Source organism: Glycine max, chromosome 3 (genome assembly GCF_000004515.6).
Source record: "Glycine max cultivar Williams 82 chromosome 3, Glycine_max_v4.0, whole genome shotgun sequence".
NCBI classification, from domain to species: Eukaryota; Viridiplantae; Streptophyta; class Magnoliopsida; order Fabales; family Fabaceae; genus Glycine; species Glycine max.
The window spans coordinates 4,994,949-5,003,271 of NC_016090.4; positions in this window are offsets into that span (position 1 = coordinate 4,994,949).

The following is an 8,323-nucleotide window of genomic DNA, read 5'->3' on the forward strand; positions in this document are numbered from 1 at the left end:
TCCTAAATAATCACGTCAGTGATGAGAAACCAAACATGCTAATAGATTACAAATAACTCAGAAGCATAAAATTTAAATCCCCTACACTATGATGACCGATGTTTCTCATGAAACAAACTGAGAGAAAAAGAGACAATTTAGAAAGAAAAAATCACTTTAAAACCCACAATAATAAAATCGAAAAGTTTAAAAACCTTGAAGGCAAAAATGAATCCAGATTTCAAAATTTTCAAATAAGAATGAAGATAAAAAAATAATAACTCAGAAAAATATAGAGGAAAATTGAAATGGGTAAATCTCAATTTACCTGCAAGATGGTTTGAGAAGACCTCTCTCTCTTTGTGTTCTTTTTTTTAAAAAAAAGGCCTTTGTGTTCTTTGCTTTATGGTGCAATGAGAGGAATGATGATCATAGAGGCGTTATAACTAAGAAGGAGGAACAAAAGACAAAAGTTGCTGTCAATTTTAATAAATAAGAGCATAAGAGAATATTCTAACACCTTCTAGTTCTAACTTCTAAGTTGTTTCTCAAACCCACATTGTTAGCATATAACAATGTTGTCTCAAGCATGTGTTTAATCATTTTAAAGACCAAATATTATAGTATGGTATATTCTTTATCTTTATGTATTCAAAATAATAATTTTTTTTATTAAATGTTCTTTAAGCATTGACTAGTATTTATAAAAATAATAGAGTAAAATATTTAATTTGTTACATTTAATAAGGGAGATTTTCATGATAAAAAAAATTCTTAATTTCAATAAAAATACATTTGATGATCTACTTTTTGTAGTATAAAAACTTTGTATAAAATTAGAAATTAAGAAATGTAAAATCATAAAAAGGAATATCGGTATACTCTATATTGTTTCGAAATTATGTACTATCCATTTTACAGTAGTATTGAATAAGTAATAATTGGGCAAGATTTTCCTCATGAATGATAGAATCTGAATTTGATTTGATTTTTGCCTGGATGATTTTTTCTTCACCTTTCTTACAATTTCAATTAAGAATTTAACAAATATATCTTTTATATATATATATATATATATATATATATATTAATGCATTAATATACTTAAATTAGATACATTGAATTTCAGTAACAACTTTTGTAAATCATAAGAAAAGTCTGGTCAACTAAATAAGTTAATTTGCACTCATGCATACAATCGCTTCACTTGAACATAACTCAATCGTCATCATTATTATTATAGTGAGTGAAAAGAAATGCAAAATTCTCATTACTAAAAAAAATAGTCATTCAATAAAAAAAATAGCCATAAAAGGTCTTGTTAATAAATATTCTTAAATACTAAGAAAACTTAAAACTTAAAAATATTTAATAAAAATATAATATTAGAATATTAAAATTGTTTGAAATTTAATTTCATTCAAATAATTTGCTTTTTTTAAAATCTTAACAATTCCACTTGTTTCAATGTGACAAAACATTCAAGGAAAAAAAAACAAAGTTGACTTAGATGTGGGAGTGAGAAATAGGACAACAAATGGTGCTATAAAAGTAATGTCTTATTAATAAATAGAAAAAATAAGTTATACAATAAAAGTGTAAATCAAATTTAAAACTTCATTCAATATTATTTTATCATTTATAATAACTATAATAATTATCTTAAAAATTATATTAATGATGATATATGAGTGAATAATAATATAAAATTACTTTATACTTAATGCATGGGTTTAAATTATAGAAATATTTTTAAATATTAAATAAAAATATAATAATTGTATATTAAAATTGTTAAAAATACTGTATAGTTTATAATTCAAACTTTTTGGTCCTTTATTAAATCTTAGTAACAGCTCCCTTGTTACAAAGTGACAAAAAATTTTTGTGTGTGAGATTGGTGAGAATTAGCGACAATGAAAATGATGCTATGCCAAACATCCTTCAACACCTAACCACAAGGCAGGCTCTTCCCGTGACTAGTAGCAAGGTCATCCAATCAGATGGTGCCACATGGCGGATGAATATCTGCAATACCAGCCAGTTAACGCCTTCCTGTGTTGTGCTCTATATACAGATGACAGCTGCATGAATGATAAGACACGTGTCAGTTACTGATTCATTGCCGTACCTTACATGTCGATTAGACTGGGACCATTGTTTCAGATTCTGAATCAGGATTCACGCAAGTAAGACTCGAATCATTGAATCAGGAGTAAAGATCTTTCATTTTTATTTTTTAATAACTATTTTCTTCTTATGTTTTAGTGTTGACAAGTTTGTCTTTAAATGACTAAAATTAAAATTTTAGTTTTAAAAGTAAAAGAAATATGATAAATTTATTTATCTGTTAATTTTTTTAATTGTTGTAAATATAACATTATAATAAATACTTTAAAAAAAATAGAACATCAAACATAACTTAGAAAAAACATAATAATAAGCTTTTAAATTAATATTATGTTTATCATTATGTTTGTTTTAACTAAGTTTTGTTTTTCTATTTTTTAAGTGTTTATTGTAATGTTATGCTTACAACTATAGTTGTGAAACCCACTTCGATCATTGACCAAATCAAAATAGTTGGTGAATGGGTCAGTGGTGTTGGACCAATCATTGGACTGGTTTGGCTGAGTCCTCCCGTGTCAATTGTATGACCGATCCAATAGAGGAACTGGTTAGGCTAGGCCATCGGGTCTCAATTGGATTGGTCTGAATAGCTGAGCCAAACTGAATTTCACAAGTATGCTTGCAATGATTGAAAAATGAGAAAGATGAAGATTAAATTATATTTTGGGTGAATAATCATTGGAAAGTTGCAAAGAAAGTGATGAGATATCTTCAAGGAACAAAGGATTACATGCTTATGTACAGACAAACTGATTGTCTGAAAGTGATTGACTACTCTGACTCAGACTTTGCTAGTTGCATTGATTCACGAAGATCAACATCTGGTTATATTTTTATGTTAGCTGATGGAACTGTATCTTGGAGAAGTGCCAAACAAACCTTAACTGCTACTTCCACTATGGAGGCTGAGTTTGTTTCCTGTTTTGAGGCTACCTCGCATGGTGTATGGTTGAAGAGTTTCATGTCTAGCCTTAGAGTTGTGGACTCTATTTCTAGGCCATTAAAGTTGTATTGTGACAACTTTGTTGCAGTGTTTATGGCTAAAAACAACAAAAGTGGAAGTCGAAGTAAGCACATCGACATCAAGTACTTAGCCATAAGAGAACGTGTTAAAGAAAAGAAAGTGGTCATTGAACACGTCAACACTAAGTTGATGATTTTTTATCCTTTAACTAAAGGCATGCCACTAAAGAATTTTAAGGATCATGTAGTACGAATGGAACTTGGTCCCATGATGTAATTTCATTGTACGTACATTTGTTATTTTCAATGAAACTCTTATTCTGTTAGATATTTTATCATATGGTTTTGTGCACATATTTATTTATTTCGAGAAAAATCATTCGGTTTAGATATAGAATAAACATATGGTTTATTCATTAAGTTGAGAGCTAGTGTTGAGAGACTTGATATATTGTGGTACATGGAAGATATTACTTATCATCAGAGGACCTATCGCCATGACTCATATATTATGTTTCTTGTTACGGTTGATGTTGAGTTAAATGGACCAAGTGGGAGAATGTTGGAAGCCCACGTTCCAATTTTTATTCCCATTACATTATTTTGGAAAATTTTGTTATTTCTGAATCTAGTCCATTTTCCATCCATATTCAACTCATATCTTTGCAACCACCTTCAGTAACAAATCACGTACCCATCCTTTATCTCACGTAGATAACTTCTATCTCACGTTCTGGTAACAAGTTGGTTGAGCTCTGTGATGGATAGACTCTATAAATAGGATGGGGTGCTCTCAGTTTTGTATCACCAAACTCACTTCTCTATTCAGAAAAATACACCATCTATTCAGAGCGAGTAAGGGTCTGGAAGAACAAAATTGTCTTCAGGTTCGTGTATGCACCGCTTCACGTTCGATTTGCAATAGCTGGAGGTACGCTCGTAATATTTAATTTCCGTTATTTGATCTTAATATGTCATTTAAATTGATTTGCATGTTTAGATCAGTACCTGTTTAATTCACAAGCCTTCCAATTACCCAGTAGCAGAATATACAATGAAAGACACACCTGAAAGAAAGATGACAAATTTAATAAGTTGGGATGATTGTCAGAGAATCTAATCTCCTGAATTAAATTCTTGAAACTTCTACAAACATAACCAGCATAACAATTTTTATAACTTGTTTTTTATGTCATTTTTTAACAATCCCAAAACCATAAGGCATTAGGTGAGTTTTGATCATATTTAAACATGGCTGAATTAAAAAACAAAGTATTTAGCACATCAATTACCTCTTGGGTAGTCTAGTCGTTTTTAGAGTTCTTAAAAATAAACGATTCATGACCAAGAAGAACAAAACAAGACTAAACAAGTATGACAGAAATGTAAGATTGTCAAAAATCAAGAATAAATGGAAACCAAAGATGGCCACAAATTATGCAGAAGAAATAAAATTTAATCAAACAATCAATCAGCAGATGGCAGAAAGCACACTAATACAACAAAATACATCAATAATGAACTTGAGATTCATAAAAAAGGAACATGCAAACAAGTGAGACCGGCATTCTGTTTTGAATTACTTACACAAATCAAGTCATTCGCACTCATCTGCCCAAATTAATGTTCTAAAGTTGGGAGAGTTTAATGACACTCGAGAAGAAAACGAAAATTCAGTAAGCTTTCAAATAGGCAAGTAAAAATATAACTGAGTTGGCACCTTTTTCAGATGCATGTGGTTCCACTTTCCATTACAATCGTTACGTAACTTTGGCAGTCTATCTACCAATTTTCATGCTTGGGTCACATGCACTAAGTTATTGTCAATACATATTGGCAACAAATTAAAATTTTCCAGATGAAAAAAAAGGAAAAAAATTACAAATTTGCCGTTAAGAGATAAAGGCAAATAAACACAAACACCCCTGTCACCAAAATAACAACCATCCACCTATACCAGAATTTGGTTTTAAAATATCATAATTTTTTACTGATTATCTTTAAAAATGTTATTATTTTTAAAAATTGACCGAACGTGCACTTAGATCTTCTCATGCTACACAAAACCAAGTTTAATAAACATTACACACTTTATAATAATTTATGTGTTTTTTCTTTCACATGAAATATATAGCGTGTTGGAAATCAGTTTGAGAAATAAGAAATCATGTATGAGATATGTAGAAGCTATAACTAGTAGCTTCATGGAATCACATTCCCAGAAAACTACATCGGTGATGTGAAACCAAACACGCTAATAGACTACAAATAACTAAGAAGCATAAAATTCAAATCTCTTACACCATGATGACCGATATTTCTCATCCAATAGAGAGAAACAGAGACAATTTAGAAAGAAAAACAATCACTTTAAAGCCCACAATAATAAAATAGAAAAGTTTAAAAACCTTGAAGGAAAAAATGAATCCAGATTTCAAAATTTTCAAATAAGAATGAAGATAAAAAAAATATAACATATAGAGAAAAATTGAAATGGGTAAATCTCAATTTACCTACAAGATGGTTTGAGAAGACCTCTCTCTGTGTTCTTTTTTTTTTTTAAAGGTCTTTGTGTTCTTTGTTTTATGGTGCAATGAGAGGAATGATGATGATATAGGCGTTATAACTAAGAAGAAGGAAGAAAAGACAGGAGTTGCTGTCAAGTTTAATAAATAAGAGCATAAGAGAATATTCTAACACCTTCTAGTTCTAACTTCTAAGCTGTTTCTCAAACCCACATTATTAGCATATAAAAATGTTGTCTCAAGCATGTGTTTAATCATTTTAAAGACCAATTATTATATTATGGTATATTCTTTTTCTTTATGTATTCAAAATAATAAATATTTTTTTATTAAATGTTCTTTAAGCATTGACTAGTATTTGTAAAAATAATATTTGTTACATTTAATAAGGGAGATTTTCATAATAAAAAAAAATTGAATTTCAATAAAAATACATTTCATGATCTACTTTTTGTAGTATAAAAACTTTGTATAACATTAGAAATTAAGAAATGTAAAGTCATAAAAAGGAATATCCATATATTCTATATTGTTTCAAAATTTTGTACTATCTAATTTATAGTGACATTGAATAAGTAAAATTCTATCAAAATCTTTCACACAAATAAAATCAGGTGAGATCTCAATATTATGATTGGAAAAGATTTCCCTCATGAATGATAGAATCTGAATTTGATTTGATTTTTGCCTGCTGGTTGATCTTCTCTTCATCTTTCTTACAATTTCAATTAAAAATTTAACAAATATATCTTATATATATAAATAGATTTTAATGCATTAATATACTTAAATTAGATACATTGAATTTTTGTAACAACCTTTGTGAATTGTTTGAGATAATCTCACCAAATATTTTTTACTTAACTAATAACAACATTTTTTTATAGATAAGATATGAAGGATGATCAGAAACCAAGAAATTTCATAAAAATATACATCAAATAATTACAATAGATATACAACATATAAAAATGAAGTTGAATTGAATGAATTTTCATGACACCATTTCAAAGGAATTACTTTAATAGCTCCCTCTAGAGTATGATGTTGTTGATGATGATGATGATGATGATTATTACGACGATGATAACTTCTTCACAATATTCTTTACTATATTAGTTTCTATTATTTATTTTATTATTTATTGATTTTATTTAGTAAAAAGTCACGCACTTTTCTTTCAACAAAGGTATTTTCTTTTTTATGTACAAATAAGGACATATTGAACTCTTTAATTCGTGAATATTATGTTACTAGGGATCAATTAGCATGTGTCCTTTGTTCAATTCTTTCTTTTTATTTGTTCATGAATACTTCTTTTTGTTTTGGTTTAATATTTTTTAATTTCATATTTATTTATTCTATATGTAAGGATTAATCATGATTTGAATCTTGTAACAGTTGATTAAGAAATACAAATTACTATTACTAATGTCAATTGTTTATGAAATCATGGTTCCTTATTAGACCTTTCTAGAACAACACATCTCTATGACAATTTTAATAGTGTATATTAGATTTTATGCTTGATTTTCTAAAATTATGTTGAAATATAAATAACATGAATTTGAGTAAATGTTCAACTATTTACTTTCACACTGAAGAATTGATTTTAAATTTTAAATTTAGAACTAATTCTTAGTTAAGTATTTTTAGGTAACTTTTGGATTACACCAAAAAAATTCATTTGCAATTTTACTACTAACTTATTTTTAAAATAAAAATATCCAAATATAAATTACATTTGTGAAATCAACTTTTGTACCGTTCAAACAAACACATGTACAATCTGCTTTAATACAACTTGTCTTACAGACCATTAATGACAGGAACTTAAATACGCACAATATCCTTGCAGCCATCCAGACATATCACAAAGAAAAGGGATCAGTGTTTTGTGAAACCTGCAAGCAATTTCAGAAAAGAAAGAAAAAAACATACACCACTATTAAAATTGAGGTGACATTTAAAGTGAGAAAGCTGGCCATCACTAACTTTAATTAAAGCATTTTAGAAATATAATCCATTTTTTTAAAATTAACGGTAGAAATATCATTACTTTTTAAATCTCTTGAGTCACGCACCATGTGGGGAACAAAAGTAAAGAGACTCCCAAAAAGTATCCAGGCCAACGTGATAAGTCACGCACCACCATAATAATACAAATAATAATAATAAAAAAAATCATACTTTTGTCTTGCACAGCAGAACGAGTGAAAGTGAAGAGAGTTGACTTAAGCCAAATCTCATGACATCAGTTAACCTTACCAAGAACCAACCCAGTTCATAGCAACCAATTCCCTTGCCTTTGTCTTTCTACTCTGATCATCTTTTGTTCTTGAGATAATGGCAGCAGCAGTGGTAGGTGGTGCCTTTCTCTCTGCTTTCCTTGATGTGCTTTTCGACAGGCTGGCTTCACCTGACTTTGTTCACTTGATCCTTGGAAAGAAGCTTAGCAAGAAGTTGCTTCAAAAGTTGGAGACCACTCTCAGAGTGGTTGGAGCTGTGCTTGATGATGCCGAGAAGAAACAGATCACAAACACCAATGTCAAACACTGGCTCAATGATCTCAAACATGCTGTCTATGAAGCCGATGACTTACTCGACCATGTTTTCACCAAAGCTGCCACCCAAAACAAGGTAAGAAACTTTTTTTCTCGCTTTTCCGATAGGAAGATCGATAGTAAGTTGGAGGACATAGTTGTCACACTTGAGTCTCATTTAAA